Source organism: Plectropomus leopardus, chromosome 8 (assembly GCF_008729295.1).
Source record: "Plectropomus leopardus isolate mb chromosome 8, YSFRI_Pleo_2.0, whole genome shotgun sequence".
Taxonomy (NCBI): Eukaryota; Metazoa; Chordata; class Actinopteri; order Perciformes; family Serranidae; genus Plectropomus; species Plectropomus leopardus.
The window spans coordinates 33,050,785-33,074,465 of record NC_056470.1 but is presented as its reverse complement, the minus strand read 5'-3'; the positions used below and the strand labels follow the sequence as shown (position 1 = coordinate 33,074,465).

At 39.2% G+C, this 23,681-nt stretch overlaps 1 protein-coding gene across 1 annotated transcript in view; it reads right to left on the bottom strand.

The window, feature by feature from the left end:
• LOC121947247 (monocarboxylate transporter 1-like) overlaps positions 1 to 10,679 on the bottom strand; it is a 33,167-nt gene extending 22,488 nt beyond the window's left edge. Inside the window, exon 1 of the mRNA XM_042492211.1 lies at positions 10,332 to 10,679. The gene's annotated coding sequence lies outside the window, so the exon portion shown is untranslated. The remainder of the gene's footprint in view (positions 1 to 10,331) is intronic.
• Between the last annotated feature and the right edge of the window lie 13,002 nt (positions 10,680 to 23,681).

The window sequence follows — 23,681 nt, the reverse complement described above, 5'->3', positions numbered from 1 at the left end:
TATATATATAATATATATAATATATATATTTTATTGTCAACCTTTCTTTTTCATATCTCTGTGTCTAACTTTTGCAGTACTTGTATTTAGGGTTGTTATTTTCTTCATGCATTGTTATGCACCAAAATAACAAGACAAATTCCTGTACGTGAACCCCACTTGGCAACAAAACTGATTCTGTTGACTTCTCACTCTTTTTTTTTATGTTCCCAGTAGTCCGGGTCAAAGACTAATCGTCAACAAATGACAGACGTGTGTAAGCGCGTTAAACCAACAAACAGTCAAACGGATGACGTCAGAGACCAAACAGTCAGCACATCCGGGAACGTGCATGAGCATAAAGTCAACTCCACTTCCTCCTTTTCTTTTGGTGTGTCAGTTCACACACATTCGCATTAGCAACCAAACAGCTGGTTGGCGCGCAGCACGGACCTCGACATGAACCCTAACGGCCATTAAACAACTTTTAGTTGGTCTTCGGCAGTAAATGTGAGAGCTCAGACTCAAATCAAACCACAGCACCACCACCACTCATATCAACGCTGCGTTCATAGTTTTGTGGATTTATTCAGCAGAAAATGTTGCTGTTTGTGGTTCATGAGCCGAGATTTAATACTTCACACTGCACTCTCTGAATGGCAAAGAAATGCTCAGAATTTACAACCGAAATCTTGGACGGTGTCGATTTGATCCAACCAAATGTCATACCACTCAAATGCTACAACCTTGGCCTTTAATTTCTTACGACCTTGGCAGAGAGTGAATTACGAGTAATGACAGGTCGTCCAGCGGTCAGAGAGTCTGACTGGCAGAGACTTGCTGCCTGGTCTTCTCATGTTGCTCACAGAATTGTTTGCCACATAGCTCTTTCTCCAATGACCTCACTGACTCTCAGCCATGCATACCCTCTAACACTTATGCAAACACTTCTCACTTATCTCTTTGGCAGCCACTGGAGCTCTGCCTGACCAAACTTTTCATCTGCTCCACTCCAGCTGTGATTAATAGATCCAGTGTGCAGGATTTAGTAGCATCTAACGACTGAGGCTGCAGACTGCAAACAACTGAAACTTCTCCGGTGTGCCAGGCGTGTGGGAAAACTCTGGTGGTCGACATGAACATGCGTATCCATATCTACAGCCAGTGTTTGGTTTGTCTCTTCTGGGCTACTGTAGAAACATAACGGACAGACTCTGCGGCAGAGGACCCACTCATTATGTAGATCATAGATGTATGAACACTTTCCCCGCTATTGACAACATTTTCCCTCACTTACAACACAACGCTTTCACGCCATTGAAAATCAATCTGTGTTTTCACTGTGGGGGGCGATGTCACGGATGCTGTGCAACAGAAAAACATTTCCGTGTCCAAAAACAAACGAACAAGATGATCCCGGGTAACAGCAAGAGAGGGCTTCTAAGGAAGGCTTTTCAGACCCTCTCCATGTTAAAGCAACAAGAGACATATTTAGCAACTTATTCACATCATCAGGGAACAAGGGAGAAATTTATTTTGTGTGTGTGTGTGTGTGTGTGTGTGTGTGTGTGTGTGTGTGTGTGTGTGTGTGTGTGTGTGTGTGTGTGTGTGTGTGTGTGTGTGTGAGAGACAGGGTGAAAGACAGGACATGATATTTTTAAAAGCAAACTCAAGACCTAACTTTTTAGTTTGGCTTTTAATTGAAGCTATTTTTTTATTGACTATATATACATTTTAGTCTGTTTTATTGTTTTGCTAGATGGGATAATGTTTTATTACTTTTAATATATTTATCTGTTATTTTTTGTGCTGTTATCCATCTCAAAACTCTGCTCAGAGTACATCTACTGACAAAAACAAGTCCCAAAGTGGTCGTGAGGGACACATCAGTGCTAACCTGACCTCTGACCTCTGCTCCAGGCCTTCCTGTACGGAGGAATGTGATGACTACAGGAGTAACGTTGCAGCAACGCCTCCTTTACTTCTGACAAGAAACACTCAGGACCACACTTCGCTAACATGAATACAAAATAAACCTTTAGATTCCCAAGGTTGCACAGTTACTTCCATATCTCAAATAAGGCAGACTGAAGAAAAAAAAGCACCAAAAACATAATCACTAAAACTATGTGCAAAACTACACTGTAAAAACATTTTCCAAACCGTCATGCATTTAACAGAAAGTCACATAAAAAGAGAGGATGCTGGATGATAACGCAATATTCAAATGCCTCCCTCCGTCATGCTCACTGTGCCCAAAGAAGCAACTTCGCTGGCGGTCTCAGTGGCCTGATCACGCACATTCATGTGACCTCATTTTAGGTCACACAGCGAAACAGGGCAAACACACAAGCACACCCATACAGGCCTTTGTGCCGCTCTTCATGTAAAGTTTTTACAAGCCCTTATTACATTTATGTGTGCTGGAAGGTGTGCCAAAACAGATCAGCATCCGTCACGCTGTCATAACTCGGGTTATGATGCTAAATAAAGCTGTTAAATGTTTCTCAAAGAGAGAGTTGGAGTCAAAACCGGACTGAGCCAAACTGCACGGATCCTGATGTGCTTCTGTATTATTCATGGCAAACTGATGCTGAAGGTCTTACATAAGCTTACATGATGTAAAAATGTCCACCAAAAAACACTTTCACTGTCTCCACGTAAAAGCAACTAAACAATTAGAAAACATCTAAATTATTCCAATTAAAAGAGCAACTCAATATCGAATTTTAGCTTTAAACATGACCCCGTCACAGATGGACACCGCCTCCCTGTCCAGCTCCTGCAGACTATTTGTCCATTTGAGCAACATGCAACCCCGTCAGGGACTGAAGAGGAGTTGCCGCTGAACTTGGGAACAGAAAGGTCGTCCAAGGTCTAAACTCACATGGACGAACCAGCTCTCTCAATAACTCGTGGGGCTGCGGATAGGGGAGGGGAGGTGGACCATAACCAGATACTTTGTTCCAGGTTTCAAAGTGAGTCTGAATTTAGCAGCATTAACGGAACAAGATAAGACAATGTGACATTCAACACAACAGAGTTTTTTTTCTGTGGTCCTAAATTTAACTGACAATCCCACCAACAGCGATTCTTCAATCATAGCTTAGCAAATATAACTCGGCATGGCAGGCTTGTCAAGCTTTGGATTAAATCAACGTGCTGCAGAGGCGTACACAAGGCTGCAGACAGAAAGAAAGTCTGTGTTTAGAGGAGTTTGGAGGGTGTGTCTTTTCTCCTAACCTCCCAAACCCAAACAGACAGGAGCAACATTGCAAGAGATGGTTTAAACAGTGTGTCTGCCTGCACTATCTTAATATGCAAATGTTAAAAATCTGGGCAACAGACTTGTTACCAACACAACTAACAGTTTTAATAGCTCCAGCGCGACAGTGGCAATCGTGTTATAACGTAAACAAGCTAACGGTGCCAATAATGAAGCAGAAATGTGCAACAGCATTTTCACCGACAATCAATATCAAACAAAAGTCGGAGACTGTGTCGTATTAAGTTACTGCGAGCTGTAAATCTACCACTTCTAAGCAGAAGGTCTCTCCTCCTCTGTGTCGTTGCCTGCGTGTCCAAAGCTCCTTGTACCAAAGAGTAGTGTGAAAGTCAAGAGCATTCACTCCACAGCAAAATCTGGGGACCAAAATTTCCACAGAATAAACTGCTCAGCACAATGACCAGCAAAAACACAAAAAAAAATAATCAGTCAATCAAACAAACGAACAAACGACTGCTCAACTGAAGCTATCTTGGTTGACTGAAGGGTCTCCAACTGATGATTACTGATTACTGACTACTTTATTAGATCTGGGGAAGTTTATACTCCAGTAACGCCATCATTGGTTACGCTGACAACGAACCAAGCAGCATCAAACTGCCGCCTACATCGAACTGCCATGCAATGTCAATGGAAAGTTTGTCCATTTGACTCTGTGTAAGGGGCCAACAAACTTAAAATTGGAAATAGGTACTTTTAGCAGTGGATTGCTGCCAGTCACGTATGAGGGATTTCTGGGAGGTGATAGTCCACGAATTCCCAACATATTTTTCCTTATCAAACTTGTAATATAGCTCTACACAATGCTGTTTATTTCTTTTCATTTTCTTCTAAATGGATCTTCAACTCATGAGGATGCTGGCATTTTTCTGGACATGCCGCTCGAGCCTCAACCTGTTAGCAGGCCACTATGTATGTGGTGGTGGAATTGCATAATCAGGATCCCCTTTAAAGGATTCTTGCTTAAAATGAGTCAAGTGGAAACATCATGAAGCGAGCCAGAGACAAATGTTGTTATTAAACTTCTGAAGCCAATGTTTGCTTAATCAGCTCGCTGGCTGGCTGCTGATAAAATCTGATAGAGACAGTTTTCGCTTAAGCCAACAAAATCAAAACAGTTGCCAGCTAGAAATGAGAAGCCTGCTTTTCTAAATCTCTGAACGCCGTTGTTTAAAAAAGCCACTGTTATCACTGCAAACTGTATACATGCAGCGTGAGAGCAGACAGGCTTGGGAGCAGTGATGAACTTTTCGGGAGTTTAGTACGTCAACGAGAGAAGACCCAAATCATTTGCACTAGTTTTTAAAATGGAAAAAAGACGCTGGAGGAATGTGATTTTCAGTTTAGGGTCTGGACTTAACTGGAAGCAGGCTTTACCAGTATGGCTGGATTTATGTTTCCATCTCCCCAGAGGTCACACTGCTCTGTGCTGGAGTTTAGTTAGGTGTGTGTTTCTGTGTGTGTGTGTGTGTGTGTGTGTGTACAAGCAAAGCAGGACAACTCCTGAAGGAGTTATCAATGAGGCCATTCATTCTGCACTAACAAACGCTCCCTTCACCAAAATGTGTTGAAGGGACGGAGTTACCTGAAAACTCTTGAACATCAAATCGTGTCTGCAGATCAAATGTTAGAGGTTATACTATTTTATTCATTTTTTTACTGTTTCTGGGATAACCAACTGTCTCAACCGTCAGAGGGTTCAAGACCAGGACATGTACTGTCACAGAATAATTAAAGATACTGTTTGGCCAGCTGGATGTCCCAAATTCTCGACGTTGTGCACAAAAGCCGGAATCCCAAAGCCTACAAAACCTGTGACGAGTGGACAAGGGAAGGAAGGACGGGGGGTTAGCAAGGGTACTTATCATTCCTTCCCTGAGTGTGTGAGAGAAATTTCCAAGTCATCATGACCCTGGGAAATATCCTAAATCCAAATAAATATCCTAAAACTAAACTATAAAACACACAAATACATTAATAAAAGACATGAGGAATTACTACAGAACATAACAGATTCTGTTTGGCCCAGTGAGCCTCAAAGAAGACCACTGATACCATTTAAGTCCCATTAACAAGCATTACAAATATGTTCCCTACAGCTAAATGGTTGTGAAATACTTGTGAGCTCAGAACTAATGACCACTTAAACCTCACCAATGTCAGCGTCGCCCCAAATATCCTTATCTCAAAGACCCCGAATGTGTGCACTAACAGTCGTACAGTGCATCCTTGCTTGCTCAAACATGTGCAGTTATGCATGGCCTGTGACATGCACACACACATGAAGAAACCCGCTCAAAGACCACCACGTAACACAGATTTAAATGTTAGTTTTGCCCTGGGGTCATGTGAAGAGCTCGCGGACATCAGGGCTTGTGCAAGTGTGCATGTCATGAAAATATATATATGACTGAATGTGTTGGGAAAATGTGTCTAAACAGAACCGTTACGTGGATTCATGTAGTAGTTTTTCACCTACTACACTCACTAATTAAACAGCAATCTCTTCCAGCTGCTCAAAGTTGGTCATTTTTGTTAAATGATCTGGAAGGTTGTCCATGGAAGATTACTCTAACAATTAATTTCATTCACAAACAACAAAATTCCATGACTTTTCCAAAACTTTTAATGATTTCTTTTCTTTAACTTATTCCATGACTTTCCCAGGCCTGGAAAAATGTGACTGTCCCCCTCACAAACTCTCACTATTACAGCTAAACGCGGCACTAAAATGTGTTTCTAAGATTTTAGGTGAGAAATGATGAGTGCAGTAAAATAATCTTTTCTGAATCTAATATCATCTATTCAATCAGCACTGCAGAGTTTTACCGTTTTGATCAGATTTCAGGGTTTTCTTACGGCACGGTAAAGAGGTTAAATACTCTCAATATAGCGTAGGCTAAACTGAGACTTATTGTTGTAAGTGGCTTAAAACTAATCAATGAAGGCAGATTTTACTCAGCTCCATTTGATTATATGTACGTAACACGGCGGTTTTCTAAACCAAAGTTATTGTAAATACACAGTTATGATTGTGATTTGGTCAATGTAGACTGTATAAATACTATAGGTCTATATAAACTAGCTGACAGAAGACATATCTCCTGCTGTGGCGTGATCGGACATACTTCCGTCAATAAAGCAATTCTCCCCCGCAGCATGTTTAGGGTGCAAAGTGTCACCCCGCCGGATGACACTTTGCACCAATCTGCATCATCTGGAAGAGTTTTACTAGTTAGATGAAGGGAAGTTCACCACAGATTATTTACACATACTACCCACATTGGTTTGATACAAAGCTGGTTGAAAATCTGCAAAGTATCCCTTAAATTTTCCACATTTTGACAAACATGTGAACCAGCCCCTCCCCACAACAGACAACAAGCGGTCAATATATCAGGTAAAAACAAGGATTTCAGGACTCTTTCCTTTCTTTCCCAAACCCAGATCAAAAATGATGTGATATGGTGAAAAGTGGCTGCTTAAACTTGGGATTTAGAAAACCCTACGGATGAATGAGACGCAGCAGAGACGGACAGCTTCAGACATGAGCTGGCCCAACATCTGGTTCAACTTGTGGCTTTCCCTCTTAATCATTACCAAGCGTCCTTTCTCACTCACACTCACACACACACACACACACACTCACACACACACACACACACACACACACACACACACACACAGTCTCCACTCATTTGCTGTCCCTTTCTCTAGGCCTCAGGCCCAACCAACATTCCTCATTTATTAGCCTGATTTTCTGCCGAATCTCTCACATTAGCTCAAAAATCTACACACCACCTCTCTCTTCTCATTCACTGATGCACCTCAAATGTCAAAATACAGTCCACATGATCCAGAACTTCCTACATTTATCTGCCAACACTCACCCACACCAGTAGTAAGCTGGGAAAGCGACAGGGCAATAGAAATTCAAGTATGTGCCAAGAAGCGTTTGAGCTTTCCCTGTTACCAATAAAGATCATGCATTATAATTAAGATTGCACAATGGAGGCAAATTTCCTGCTACCGCCATGTTTGGGTGCCAAAACAGGCACAAGAAAACCAAAAACTGGATAAGTGAGTTTTGAAGCAGCAGCTATAACCTGATGAGCCAATTTGTGAGAGCAGTAATGGGAAACCTTTTAAAAGTCTATTACGCAATACACTTAGAGCAGACGTCTAAGTCCCAAAACACATTCAAAACATTTATTTAACTACTTTTCCATCATGAGTGATGTTTTACCGACACCCAGAGGGAACCAGCCAAGTCCTCCAGAGAGGTCAGAGTTCAGAGGACGACACCACTCATGCACTCACCAGAGGAAACAGCAGCAGGAAGAGTGTTTGAATCCTGCGTCGCGCTCTCTACAGGCCACCATCGCAATCACTCATTTACACAATACCACCGGCATATTATCAATAGATCATGGGTGGAAGTACTCAGAAGTACCAGTGAAGTAATACTCTGTTTCAAGTAAAAGCCCTGCATTCACAACTTTACTTGGGCATGTACAAATGTTTTATCATCAACATGTACTTAGAGTGCCAAAAGTAAATGTACTCATTGAGCTTAATAATGTATACAATTGATTGGATTTTAATTATTGATGTAATAGTGATTTCTTTCAAAAACATGGGCAGAAGGCAATGAGCAATGAAAGAAGAAATGACCCAAAATTTAGCAAGAAATTAGTAAAAAGAACAGAAAATTTCCTGAAAATTCAAAATTATAATAATAATTTGGGTTTTTTTTTTTAAAGAAAAAAAAAGACAAAGAAATGACCTGGGAAAAGTGCCAAAAAAATCTACTAATTCTGTAAAATAATATTAAATATGTAATTCTTCTAAATGTCCTAATTTCTTGCAAAATGTGGGAATTTTCTTGTCAAGTTGTTTGTTGCCTTTTTTCCCATTTTTGAATGAAATTATACCAATTTGCTTGAGGTTCAAAAGGTTTAAATACTTGTGGGTTACCACATATTTCTATGAAAAAAATTTCAAAACTTTTCCATGACTTCTAAGGACCAATAACAAAAATTTCCATGAACATATTCAACCCATAGCTTCCCAGAGTAGAGGAGAGACAGCCAACAGTTTGGTTGGACCGTTGGTTTATGTGTTTTGGGGAGAAAAAAAAAAATCGAACAACTAAACGAAGCCAATTTAAACCAAAGAACAGCTGGTGCTGTCAGTGACAAACACGCTGTGCTGCACGTCACTTCCCAATCTCAAAACTGCGGTACAAGTGAAACTGGCGGGACATTATTTGGAAACTCTGGGATCCGTGACGTTACATGTTTAATCACACAGTTACATCATTATTTTTCTGGCCCTACTTCCTGATATTATTCAAATATGTTCGATTTAACTCTGTTCAAACCTAATTCCAGCTAGCTGCTATTCAAGACTTAACGCAGGGAGAAGATGAAAAAACGTACGTGATGGGAAACACTGACACATAGCTACGCAGGACAGAGCTACGTCACATCGGCAGCTACAAAAAATAAAACTTGAATTTTTGTTACTTTATGTGCAAGGTTATCCACAAAAGATTATGTAATAACCATGTGATTACAAACAACAAAATTCCCAAAACCATTGAGGATTTCAGTTATTCCATGACTTTTCCAGGGTTTCCAGGACTGTGGAAACTCTGTCGTAAGTAAATCTTTAACACTTTGAGACCTGGAGAGACATCACTTTTTTGTGCTGCTTTCAGATGTCAAAACTGCTGGACTCTGAGCAATTCAGCGCAATTTCTTCCAAAAAATCATGAGAGAATAATGCTTAATATTTTTATGTTATTGTATTCTACTTTGTCTTTTTACTCTCATATTTCAATCTTGTCATGTCATGCCTGAGCTGCTCTGTGTTTATATATATATATATATATATATATATATATATATATATATAGTTTTTTTTGTTGTTTTTAAGGAAATAAAGGCAATAGACATTTGGTGAGAAATTTTTCAGAAATAGCAAGAAATTAGTAGATTTAGAGATTTTTTTTAAAAGTGTCAAACCATATTCAGAATTATCATTTTAACATGTTTAATATTATGTAAAAAAAAAAAAAAAAAAAAAAAAAAGATTTTTTTAGCACTATTCCCAGGTCTAAATTAATTTCTTTTTTTCTTTTAAATTAATTATTATTATTATTATTATTATTACTAATGTCTGAAAAGATTTTGCATCATTTTTTTCCGTCATTGCCTTCTCCCCATGTTTTTTAAAAGAAATCAAGCCAATATGCTCAAGTTGCAAAAGGGTTCAAATAATGTAGTGGAACAAAAAGTACAATAATTGCTTCTGAATTTTAACGGTGTAGTATAGTAGTAAGTAGCATTAAATGGAATCACTTAAGTACCCTAAAACGTGTATTTAAGTACAGTACTTGAGTAAATGTACTTAGTTACTTTCCACCAGTGTAACAGACGACGAGCTCTGACATTATTTCAGGACAATGGGGGCTGCAGGGAGGCAGCGCGTGTGGCTGCCGTGTGATCTCTGCATTGAGCTTTGACCCTCAAAAACAAAGAGCAGCATGTGAAACTCGCTCTGCAGATAGATAACACATTAGTCCGCGGGTAAACGCGCTGCAAGTGGAAATCAAAGCTCGGGACCGTCTCTCCTCTTCGTGCCTGCGAGCCGGCGGCGCTGGCTGCGTGCCCACCCGGCTGAGTGACCCGCAGCGACGGGCTGTCAAACGGCGCAGCACCGGGGCGCTCAGATGCGGACCGCTCAGCCTCCGCCTGTGAATGTAAAAATAGCGCCACGCAGCATCACGCCAGCCGTGAATGAAAGTACCGCGGCCTGAAAACTGCCCGGTGAAGCCGGTGACTGTGACTCATGTGTCGCTATGAAGAGGAACCAAAAAAACCACCGCGGAAGCAGAGATGAGCTGCCCGGGCTAATGTGGAGCAGCGCAGCTAGCTAATTTACAACCGGAGCTCGTCATTCAGCTCAAGTTGAGGTGTGAACGGAGGAAAAATGCGCCCTTTTATTCACCAGCAGCCTCTTTGTGTCGACGGGAAAGTCCGCCGCGCGGCGGTTCACTCACCGGGGTGTGCTCGGGGGGTTCGGCGGGGTCCGGTGAGGCTCGGTCCGGCTGTGAGTGTCCCGGGGTGTCCTTGCTCCTGACAATGGCCACGCGTTGCTCCGGCAGCAGCTCGGGGTACCACAGACTGAGCAACTTCTGGGATGGTGATGATGACACTACGACCAGCGCATGCGTATAAGAGCGCGAGCGGCAGCAGAGGAATCTGATAAAACGCACGTGTGGGGAGAAAGGTGGGGGAGAGGCGCGCGCGCTGCGTAATCGATGGGAGGTGACGCGCTCGTATCTTTTGCTCGGAAATTGTTGCGCATTTATTTTGGCATTGTCCAGATGTGAAGAATTTCTGGCAGCACCAATTTTCCTGTTTCATTAGGGACCGTTCGTTATTTGTGAGGAGGTGGTGCAAAAAGAAGGAGGCATGTCAAATATTTTTTTAAAGGACATGGGAGGGAGTTTTTTTGTTTACATTTGGCTCAGGGGAGGGGACTAAAACTTTAAATGGCTTTATTATTACGAATTCTATTTATTTATTATATTTATTTTTAATGAGAAAAAACACCTGTTTTGGAGGGCATGTTTAAAAAATGTCAAAATGATGCCACAAACTAACTTTTGGATCTTAGACTGCTGCTACTTTAAACAGGGACTTTTATTTTGATTTTGTATTTTAATCATATGTTATATAACATTCTATATTTTATATTCCTCTGGGTACTTTGACAAGGTTTTTTTTTTAATATTTTAGGATTTTTTACATACTGCACTGCTCACTTTATATATTTGTTTATTTATAAGTTTATATATTTATTTAATTACTTATTTGCCAACCCATTGTTGTTGTTTTTTTCATTATAATGTTATTATTTAATGAACACTGAGATCTGAGTACTTTATTTTGTTCTTCTCATGCATTGCATGGCTGGAATGACAATAAAAGCAGCCAGAAACTGCAAAAACTGAATTGTTGTTGGATTTTCAAATTCCCAACGGTCGTTGAACACATTATGTGGGACAAACCCTTGGGTCAAAAAAAAAACCCATCCACATCTAAGATTAAAATAGTGATATTTTATCCAAATCCCTTTATTCTATATGTCTCTTAACATTTGAGTTTTGAGTTTTGCTTTCAACTTTTAACTTTCAAACATCAAAAGGTACATTTTAAAAATCTAATTACTTATTTATTGTGAAAGGAGGGTCTTGCATTTTCCACAAGTAACTCAAGGAAGCTCAAGGAAAAAATATTTGTAGCTCCGGGGAGAGTATAAAACAAAAACAAAGTCACACCCCAGCTTCCCCCGCCTCTGATAAATATAGAACATAAAATGGAAAATAAAAAAAAACTACTGCACACTATTAATCATAATGGTTAAATCTACTGCTGTACCAAAATGTAAAATAACAGGTAAAAATGTACTTTATGCTTTACTGCCTTTAGCAATGACTTCAAACAGAACACACATTAAATTAAACCCACCAAAGTAAAAGTCCTGCATTTAAACTCTTAACTTAGCCTCCACATGATCATTTGAAGAAAGGATGTAATCTACTCAAAAACTGTAGCTAAGAGTTACTATCAGGAAGCAGATAATCACCACCTGACAGGAAGTCAGTTGTACAGTATCACGCAATCCACTGTAAGGGCCCTGCGATACCTTTGCAGAGCTGTCAAATTCAGCTTCTATATTGTTAGAGATTTTGATTCAGCTCCGCTTTATTTTTGAGGGCATCATTTGTAGTTTTCACAAGATGGACCATTTTTTAAATTATATTATAACATTGTCGTTTTTATGTGGCATTTCAGAGCGTGGTCGTAAAAATAATAGAAAACAGGTCCAAGAAATAAGCTAAAAAAAAATAAATGTGACCCAAATGTGTACTTTGTGTCTTTTTTCTTTTTAACCACAAAATTTCCTGTTAATCTTTCTCATCACTCCCCCACCACTTCTTTGGTTTTCTTCTGAATGACTAAGTGACCCCTGCAAGGTGCTGGTACTTGAATAAAAGCATCTAGAATAAAGATGTCAACGGTTAACCGTCTTTTTCGGAGATTACCACCAGTGTTGGATGAAGTACCTGAAAGCCACACTTGAGTAAAAGTACAGCTATATAACCAGTAAAAATATTTAGAATATTACTTGGGTAGTAATAGCAATATTATACGTGAAGTCTTAAAGTATCTGATATTTACTGTACTTAAGTATCAAAAGTAACTGTATTATATTCAATGTAATTAAGTATTGAAAGAAAAAGTACAAGTTAATGCTGGTAATAAATTTTTTTTTAAAATGCGCAGTCAGACTCACGAGAATTATGACGTTTACTTCGTAACATACACCATCTTAAAAATGAAGCGTATATTACACTTGAAGAAAAACTAGGTCTTTTTTTTTTAAAAAAGTAACCCTTTGGCACCTGAGCAAATTAGGTTGATTTCTTTTAAAAACGTGGGAGGAAGGGTGATAAGAAATTTAAGATGAAATGACCAAACAATTTGCAAAAAAAAAAACATTTTTTAAAAGTACCTGCAAAACAAAAAAAAAGTTACCTGACAGTAAAAAAAAGAAAAAAAAACATTTTTTATAGACCTGAAAGAAGTGCTTAAAAAGTAGTAATAATAATTCTGTAAAATAATTTTACACATGTAATTATGATACTGGAATTTTTTCCACAGCTTTTTAAAAAATAATTTTCCAAATATGCAAATATCTTTGTTTGCTTGGTGCCTCTTTTTCCATGTTTTTATAAGAAATCGCACCAACTAGCTCAATTCAAAGGGTTAAATATTTGTGAAAACATTTTATTGCAGCACAAGAAAAGTGACGTTACTCCAAGTTTCAAAAAATTAAATGATTTAAAGAACAAAATCCAGTTTTTCCTTCCTTACTTTGTAGAAAGTAACTAAGATGCTTCGGGGAAACAGAGTGTTGAAGTCATGAGTCCTAAAACACTGAAGTCCATTCGCCTTTTTTGCACTTCCGGTTCCCTCGCCTCAAAGTCTCTTCTAATGGGTTTTCGGTAAAACGCCTTAAATAAGGTCTCTGGTTAACACAGGCTTAAGATATTTAGACATTTTGTTCTGCAACATAAGTACTGTAACAAAGTATTATTACTCTGTTACATTACATCACTGGTAACAGAAAATGCAATAAAAGGCAAGACATTTACACACAAAACATTAAAATTTCCCCACATTTAAATGAATATTGCTTTGAAATGCAGCACTAAAGCTCACTGAGTCAGGGGAGAGTCGTCTAAAAAAGGCCTCTTGTATGGCACATCATTTAGCTTTTATTTGATTGTTTTCTTACTAATTTACGTTAGTTAGTTACTGATGTATGGGTGCAACATCTCTTATGAAGAAACAATACATTCTGCCGTCATGTTAAATCTTTCCAAAGTATATCAGCCTCAAGAGTCTGTGTCACCAGCGTGTCTGAATCTAGATGTGGAACAATAAAAAGAGAAGCATTAAAAGGTGTCAGGAAGTGAGGAGGAACGTAACACTACAACAATAAAATCCAGTTCAGTACAATGACTGAAATGAACATCACACACACACACACACACACACACACACACATAGAGTCAGTGTTGGTAAACTTTATAATCTTCAAAAGGCAGTATTTCTTTGCAGGGCTATGTTGTTTAATTGCACTGTATTGTACAGATCTATCGCTTATTGTGTCCACGCCCGCACGCAACATTGCCAAAAATATTGTGTTGAAATCCTCCCTCTTCATCTGTGCAGAGTGCACAAACTGAGAGGATGAGAAATGACTTGAGGCGGGTGCAGAGAAAGACAGAGTGTGACAGTTAACCCTTTGAAACCTGAACAAATTAGCTTGATTTCTTTCAAAAACATGGAAAGAAGGCCCAAAATTAGCAATAAATTAGTAAAAGGTTACAAGAAAATCGATTAAAAAAACAATAAAAAGAAAGGTAGAGGTAAAAGGTAGTTTTATTTTTCATTTTTCTTAGATGTGGTTTATGAAAAAATGAAATTAAACTTGACCCTAAATCCTGCTACAAAAAATAAAATAAAATGACCTTGAAAAAAAACCCATAAATAATGATAATAAATACATTTTGTTATTTTTTCTTCTGTAACCTTATTTTATATATATAATTATAAATTTAGTTTTCTTGATGTTTTTTCTCTATTTGAACATTTTCTAATGATTCTCTCTCTCATGCTTTTTAAAAATAACAAAAAACTAATTTTCAGGTAATTTTCTTGTCACCTTTCGATAATTTCTTTGCAATTTCCAGAACATTTCATGCCAAGTTGCTCATATTTTTTGAAAGAAATCAAACCAATCTGCTCACATTTTAATGGTTGAAATGCTTGTAAAAGGCTCCTGAAACAGCACCAGAAAACTGATGTCGATCCAGGTTTCAAAGGGTTAAATCAAACGAGGTTTGAAGACTTCATAACAGATGAGCGACGCCCTCTTCTGCATCCTGCTCTCTGATCCTTTTTATCACTAATATCTGCTGCTGAAATCTCAAGCAGAGCAAAAGATATGTGTGCTGATTAAAAAAAAAACAATTGCACAAAAATATACGTGTAAAAGCTGTTTTGGGTTTTTTTGTGCTTGTATGTTATTTTTTCTAGTGTCGTGGTCCATGCAGTGCACTGCCACAGCACACAATGAGCCACGCTCAAGCTGAAGCTCAGTTCATTTCATTAAAATTCCTCATCCTCCACTTAAAAAAGAAAAACCACATGCTTTTTAACCCGTTACAGTTAATGCAGTCAGATCTGCCTCTGCGAGACCTGCGATACTCTCCGAAAAAGATGACCTCTTCGCTCTGAACTCGGGAACTCTGGAACGGCTCCACCTCTTTAATGTGCTTTTGTCTGATTTACTGCAACCATCAACAATCTTCTGTCAAATGTTTCCAGCTGACAGCCTGTGAGGATGCCTTTGGCACAGCGATGTGACAGCCCCTAATTGGAAAATTCAGTTTGTTTCTGCTAATGAGGAGGAGGAAGAAGAAAAGGGCCACCAGCAGCAGAGTTTAGATGAGTGAAATGAGGGAGAGAAGACACTTTTGTCTGTCTGTGAGAAGTTTGGGCTGTCCCAAATGTCCCCAATCAGGACTGGACCTCTGAGATATCCGTGATTTAGCTCCAGAAAGTGGAGGGGGGCTCCATCACAGATATGTGCGAAATTTAGGCAATATTTACGAAATGTTGTGAGATGACTGTGTTTCCACTGAGTGACGTTCTGCTTCTCCTCTGGCTATAACGTTCCAGTAACCATGGCGATGGATGTTCGAAACATTAGCAGGTTTATTTCTATTGCAGCCACCGCACGAGCCGTCATTATTTCCAATCGAAGGCGATGTAGGCGTGTTATGAGATCGGAAATGGAAAAGTGAGCCCCTTATAAGTGGGAGCGGCCACGGATGAGGGATTTCTGGGAGCTGACAGTCCACGATTTCACAGAGGAACTGTGGATTCAAAACCTGATAATAATCTGCTCAACTTTTTTAGAGATATGTGACGCAATAACAGCTAACCTGCTGCATCATGAGGGAGCCACTTCCTGCTGACAACCACGTAGCCATAGCATCATCTACAGAAGCCCAAAAAGTGTTTCCACTGCAGTTTTGCAAAATATGGCTTTTTCAAATTGCCTTAAATACCACCTCATGCGAGCGTAAAGACTTTTTTGCAATAAATGGGAGTTTTTTCAAAATTGGCGTGTTTCGATTTGGGCATTTTGAGGGTTAATGTAAATGAGCCTTCTGTTAAAATACTCCAGGACAAGTAAAAGTCCTGCATTATAAATGTTGCCTAAAGGAATACTTCACCCACAAAATAATCACCTGTATATCAGTTGGTGTCATCTTGAATTCATGAGGAAAACTGTTTCGAACATGCCTCCACGGTGACCGGAGAATCTAAAAAACGTGAATATTCTGCATGAATCAGAGTAAACGGGGCTGCGTTTAACTGCAGCAATACTATATCAAAACATCCATTTTCAAATTCTCACACACCTCGTGCAGTGTAATCCAAGTCTCATTTATCCAGTCGTATGCTGAACTTCACAAATGTGTATTTTTACTACACGTTACCATGTAAAACAAGAGTGCAAACAGTGTCATGATGCAGGGCTGAGTGTCGAGCCTGAGCATCTGAACTCTGCTGAAGCTTACAGGCGTGTGCGTGCTCAGGCACGCTCAGGGCACGATACTCGTAGGCAATTCCGTAACATTTTAGCATAAATCTGTGTTTAGAAGTACTGAGAAAAGTACCTGAGATCTGGAAGATACTGTGCAAGTTGTGTGAGAGTGAGAATCAAGTGTTTTGATTTAGTTTTGCTGTTGGACCCTGTTTAATCCAATTTATGAAAAATGGGTTTTTTTGGCATTTATATATATATATATATATACGCATGTGAGAAAAGACAATGTTTTATTCATAAATTCCAGGTAAAAGAGTTATTGATACACATACATATAATAGTCATTATGAAGTATTACTTTAAAAAAAATGTTTGCAATCAGGAAAATGTAGTGTTTTAAAAGTAAAAGTATTTTTATGCAGAAAGTGTCACTATTATGTAGACGGTTGCGGTGGAGGTCATTTTTTGCTATTTTGTATGGTTCTGCAACTAATGATTATTTTGATTAATCTGCTCATTATTTTGTGAATCAATAGACTGAATGTTTGTTAAAAAAATCTAAAAAAAAATAAAAAATCGTGAGAACTGTCATGACACTTACAGAGAGCCCAAAGTTACGCCTTCACAGTGTTTGTTTTGTCCAATTAACAGTCTAATTTATCAAAAATAGACTAAAATAACTGAAAGGAAAAACAACAAAACTGTCATATTTGTGAAGCTGAAACCATGAAGATCTTTGTTTGAAAAATGACTTGAACGATCAACATAGTTGCTGATGATTTTTTTTGTCATACGACGAATCATTTCAGCTGGATTTGTATGAACGTTCGAGTAGTTTAATTTAAAATATTAAAACAATTTGCGTGCAAAAGTCTCAATTTGTTGAGTGAGTAGTGATTAAAACTGTACTGAAGTAAAAAGTACAACATTTTGCTCTGAGTGGAGTAGTGAGCTGTAGTTAAAAAGTAAAAAGTTGTAAGTAAAAAGCGTCATGAAAAGACAAGACTGAGGTAGAGTACAAGTACATCAAGTACTTGAGTAAATGTACTTTTCAGCAGCGTTTTTAGCTCTGAGGGGCTTCTGTTGGACTCACTGCCACCAGGGGTCCGATTTCTCCCCAATATTTATCTGACCTCGTATCCTGCAACACGCAGGACGTCCGAGACTGTTTGTTTACCGGGTGTCTCTGTGTGTCCACAGGCCTCACTGAGACAATAAACTGTTTGAGGGACATTCAGACACACACTCCCGTTTGCTGCTTCGTCTCAGAGGGGGGGACAAAGACATGAGGGGGAGGCTTTTAAAAGAGAGAAACAGCCCGTGTGAGGGGGATGGGAACAGTTACAGGGAAAAACTGAGAATGGGAAACAGATTTTGTTTTGGAGACGGTTCAGCGGGAGATTTTCGGGGGGACTGCTGGGAGCGAAAACAGCGTTTGTGTGTCCATGATGATCTCTTCGAGCTCCTCTCTGCACTTTGGAGGATCTCGGTCATTTTAGCACCCTGAGAACAACGACCCCATAGTCAGCATGTTTACGACAGCCGGAGAAACTTTGAGCCCATAAAAACTGCCCGTGTGCAGAGTCCACGGTGTCGCCGCACAAACGCTTTCATCAAAGTAACCGACGCACACAGATAAGATCCCTCCGTCGGTGCACGTCTTTCCTGTCTGCCTCTTTTTGCTGATGTTGTCTGTTTGTCTTCTCAGGGCGACGCCCATTTCAGGTGCAGCGTGTTTGAACATTTGCTTAAGTCTATTTGAGACTGGATTTCCTTCAGACACACAAAACACACACATGCACACTGGGCGATGTGTGTGTTCAGGGTCATCAGAGCAATAAAACGTGTTAATCTCTTTCATTGTGATAAAATGAGCCATGTTGGTTTTGAATAAAGTGTATTTCTTGTCCTGTGTGAGGATGTTTGCACTTATTATCATTATTATCATCATTATTTTGGCTCCTAATAATTACAGTAATTACAGTCTGCAGCTCTTTGAGGCTGCACACACTGACGACACCGCGGTGCTTCGGGCGAAATGCTGACTTCAGCAGCACACCAACACTCGCACAATGATAACGGTAACACGCTGAGTTTTGCAAGTACAATATTTACCATGGTCATTAACACAGATGAGGCTGAGGGGACTGTTGTTAGTTTTGCAGGTTTTTGGACAAATTAAAATGTTACGCAATGATGATGAAAACTGAGGAGATCCTCAAATACATCAGGGTTTTCCCTGGATATTTAATTTAATTTATGTATTTAAGGGTTCTTTGGAGTGTCTCCTTTACAAAATGAACATGATGTGAGAGATTGTGTTTTCTGCAGAGGACACACATCATCCAGTCAGGCGTGTTCAGGAGCCAGCTTCGTCTTCAGGGTCACGTTGGGTCAGAGCCGCCAGCTCTGTGCGTCCTGCGCTGACTGTTACTAATTCTGACGGTCAAAACTATTAAAATCTACAGATTTAGTGGAATTTCAAACGGCATAAATGTTAATAATAATGATAATAATAATAAAAATAATAATAATACCCTTCTACCAGGAGATATTCAATAATCATAAGTGATGGAGAGAAAGGTTCTAATTTAAGGGGAAAATTTAATTACAAAACTTACAGTGTTCGTACCAGAAAAGTTTGCGTTTATTAATCTGTGGAGTGAAACTATGAAACAGTTTTAATGTGAAGCTAAAAGTGTCCAAAAATACACCAATTTCAAATAATGTATAAAAACATGATTTTCAGAGATGAAGACGGGTTTGATAATCACGAGGTGTTTACGAGGATTACTGTTCATTTATTAGTTACTAAATTTTAAATATTTGATTATGAATATGTCGGCGTATGCACATATGTTTAATTAATTGGAGTATAGGTTTAAATTAATAAGGAAGATGGTTAATTAAAATTCGAATGACTTATGAAGGGGTGGGATTAAATGTATTTCTGTACTTCTCACTCCTTTTTGAACCAAGTCACCATGTGTTTGACCATTTCTTTACGTTTTAATTGTCTGTAAATATGACTTTTTTTTGTTTTTTTGTCTGTTTGTTTAATCTCTTCTGTTTTTATTTTTTACGTTGCATTTTTCTTCCCTTGTGTCCAAGTCAATGTATTTTTTTAAAGCATTTTATTTAGATGCCTGAAACACGATCTGTGGTTACCACAGATTAAAACATTTTTACGTTTTGTTCTACGACATAAAATTCATCAGTAAACACCCCACTCATGAATTTGTAGGCCTTTAGTTTGTAAACGTGGCTAAATGAGATTACAGAACATCATCGTACTAAACATGGTTTTACAGTGTAGATAGTTTATAACTTTAGCTTTTCATTTCTGCACATTACTTTGACTGAAGATTATCTTTCTGAACAGAACATGAAAGTGTCATAAACTTTTGCTGGCCACTGATCTTATTTTTTAAATAATTCAAAATCCAGTGGAAAAATCCCACTGGCTTTTTGTCTCGGGAACCATGGCAACGCTAACTTCCAAGTCGGCCTACAAACATTCGTCATCTCTGCAGCTCTCTATCGTCCACCACCTCTGTCCCACAGGCTTTATTTTATTAAAGTATGCCATTATCTTCTTCATTTTAATTCTGGAAATTCAAATTCAAATCATTGCTTTTACTTTAAACAGCTGTTTTTATTGGTTATGGTTCGAATTTTCTGATATTACCAGGAGAAAGAAAACATGCTGCTGTTTGTGCAAGATATTTGGTAAAAACCTGGTGCCACAGAACTGGACATTTATCGCTGAGGTTTTACCGAATTTTGGATTAGTTAAACAAATGAAACAGAAATTATCCATCAGTAATCTAAAAATCTGTCATGCTCAAAAAGCATGCAGGTTACTGTGTTCAGTGTGTTTACCTCTGTAACTTTTACAAATGTCACCACAAAACTCAGTGTGCTGTTTGTCTGCGTCATCACAGATTGAGTCGTCTCCTCCGAACGGAGCCAACGTGACGTCGTGACGTCCACGATGTGAAAGACAAGGGAACGCTGAGTTTTTTAGGTCAGAACAGGAGACTGGTTGAACTCCCAGTATTGATCTGTTTTTCTCCCGGTGTGCCGTTGAACTCTCTGACTTCTCTCACCTTTGATCTACAGATAGTCTCTGTCCTCTCACCTTTGTCCCACTAAACTTTTGTCCACTTTTCACTGTCTGTCTCTGTCCACCTCTGGCCCTCACCTTCCTGAAAGAACCACTCATCTCCTCCAGACTGTCAGATATGAAACATCTTTTCTTAATGGAGACTGAGAGGCTGTTTACACAGCAATGGTTCTTGCACGAAACGTTAAACTTAGGCTACTAAGTTTAGGCTACTCGTTGACGTGGCAACGGTATTTGGGGAACTTTTGAAGCCGGGTTCAAGAGTGTAATTTTCTAATAAAAAACCCACCACCTTTTCTGTCGCTGTAAATCGGCAATGCGGCGTTCATGTGGGAACGGCGACGTCACAGTTGCGCTTTGTGTTACACCAACTACTAGCCCGGCGTGCATACCACGGCGTTTCCGGTTGGTTTTTTTGGACCCATGTACAGGAGGATCCTTTTCACACTTTTTTAAAAAAAAAATTTTTTAGGGCATTTTTGCCTTTAATTGACAGGACAGCACGAGTGTGAAAGGAGGAGAGAGAGAGAGGGGGTGGGTGACAGCAAAGGGCCAAGGCTGCAATCGAACCCGTGGCCCCTTCAGCGATGACAGAGTCTCCAAACACCCTCAAATTCAAATGTCACCTGTCCGAGATAAGACTCCAACCAGCATCCAGGCACACTAACCGCCTGATTTATTCACTGAGCCAAACCTTCGGATAAACACTTTGATTTTTAAAACTCAAACAAAAGACTTTTCCATTTTCAGTAGAGCCATTCCCGTCTAAACGTGACCTTAAGCTTTACGAGGGGCTGCGGTCTGCATCCCTCACATGAGCCACACGATCGCGATGTGATTTCAGCATTTTATATTTTAACATAAAGTTCTCACCTGACAAAGACCTTGGAGATGTGAGACAGTTTTTATAGAGTGAGGAAGAAGCTGCCCGCTGCTGTGTTGTGTTAACTCTGTGACATTTAAGAGAGAAAAAAACAAAAAAACTCTGTCTGTCCTTGATTAGTGTTTTAAGCAACAAATCATGCACCAGCATGTTACTGGATCAACCGGTAATCACTTGTCACGACATCTCACCCTCTCTTATGAAAAGGTTCAGATTTTGCTCTCTTGAACTTCACTTCTTAAGCCTCCTGCAGACTGTGAGATTTCTGTAATCTCGTTAACAAACTTGGGTACAACATCAGGTTTGATGCCTGCAGACTGTACAAAGACAACGCCTACTGAATCTAAGGCTACCATGTGCGTCCATCGATGTCAATACGCAAGATCAAAAAGTAATCAGCGTGCGCCGTCCATCGACACCGCTGTGGTAACAGAAAACTATAAACAAACCCTCGCTGTAGTGGCATTTATGTGTCAAAAAATCTGAAGAAGAGGAGGAGGAGTACGTGGACGCGGTCATGGCAGGAAAAGACTACCAAAATCTAATCATTTCATCCTTGAGTCCAAGTGGACGTTTGTGCCAAATTTGAGGAAACTCCCTCCAGGTCATCTTCAGAAATCGTTGTCAAAAGAATGAGGTGGATGCAAGGTCATAGTGACCTTGACCTTTAACACCAAATTCTAATCAGCTCATCGTTTAGTCCAAGTGGACGTTTGTGCCAAATTTGAAAAAAATTCCATCAAGGTGTTCTTAACTACTTTAAATCTATAAATTTCATCGGGTGGTGGTATGTTTGCAGTGTGGCTGTCCTGAGAGAACCACAAATCTCTAAAAAATGTCAACTTTTCACGGTGTCTAAATAAAGCTCTGTTTATAGTTGTGATGATGAAGTTTGCAGTTTATCCAAGAGGGTTTTAAAAGTGTTTATCTGAAGAAGAAGGAGAATTTGTCAACATATCGTCCTTCAGTTTATCACAAACATTCAAAGCCAACACATCCAGAGTTACATGGTTCTCACTGGACAGGAAGAGGATTAAAAAATTAATGTGAAAACTAACTAAAGATGCAGACTACAGTGCAAGAAGAAGTAAAATGAAATGCAGAGGAGTAGAAGTATAAAATGGAAATACCCAAAGTACAATTACTTTGAATTTGTAGCCCAGTTAAGTGCTGTGCTTGAGGAAATAGTACTTAGTTTCATTCCTGCAGTGCTGAAAATAAACATGTTTGACATATAGACTCAGGGAAAAAAGAGAGAGATTTAGCCTAAAAACTCCCCGAGCTCTTTCTGGACTCTGTTCATTCAGGCGTGAAACCACAAAGCAGTGAACTCGACAAAAAAACAACACAATTACAACTGCATTCCTGCTCTTTTTTGGGTTTATGTGTTGTTCATATGCCCACTCATGTAAAGAGTACAAAAAAATGTAAATGCAGCCTGCTCATCACACTCATTCAGTCACCTAAACTCTGAGAGTCACAGTTAATCATCTTGTAATAAAACTGTCAAGATGTTAAATAATTTGAAGAAACTGGTGTAATTTAACAGAGAATCTGACCTTTATCGAACCAGTAAAGACATGCAAAGGATTTTTGAACTAAGTTACACATGTGCAGGAAAAAGGACGAGCAGGAAAGAATGTAAAAAAACAAAAAAGGGTAGACGGAGGATCGAGAGGATCTCGTCTGACTCTGAGCTGCTGTGTGACACATGAGTAAAATGGCATTTATGAGGAACGGTGGCACATGAACAGAGAGACTTGGACGCGGTGCTCGGTGATATATATGACATTAAAGCATTTGATCCTGAGCGGCCACGTTTGCTTCTGAAGGTCACAGCCAGATGGTGGCGAGCATCTGCACTAAAGTACAAATTTACTTGAGTATTTCCAGTTTAAGCTGCGCTATACTAGATATTTTACTTTTTTACTGCATTACATTTGTGTGGCAACTTTAGTTACTTTCAGATTACAATTCTTTGTACCTTTGCTGTCCAGAGAAAGTGTGTCTTTATAATTGTATTGGATAGTTGTCCATATCGTAGCAGGTTTTATGGAAAATTTGGGAAGTCGTTTACGTAGAATTTGAATGTATATTTAGGGGCATGAATAAATACGTGTGTACTCCTGTTCAAATATGTGATATTTAAGTTTCAGTGGCTTGAGTATTTGTTATTAAGATTGATGTATGGGCCTTTTTTTGTA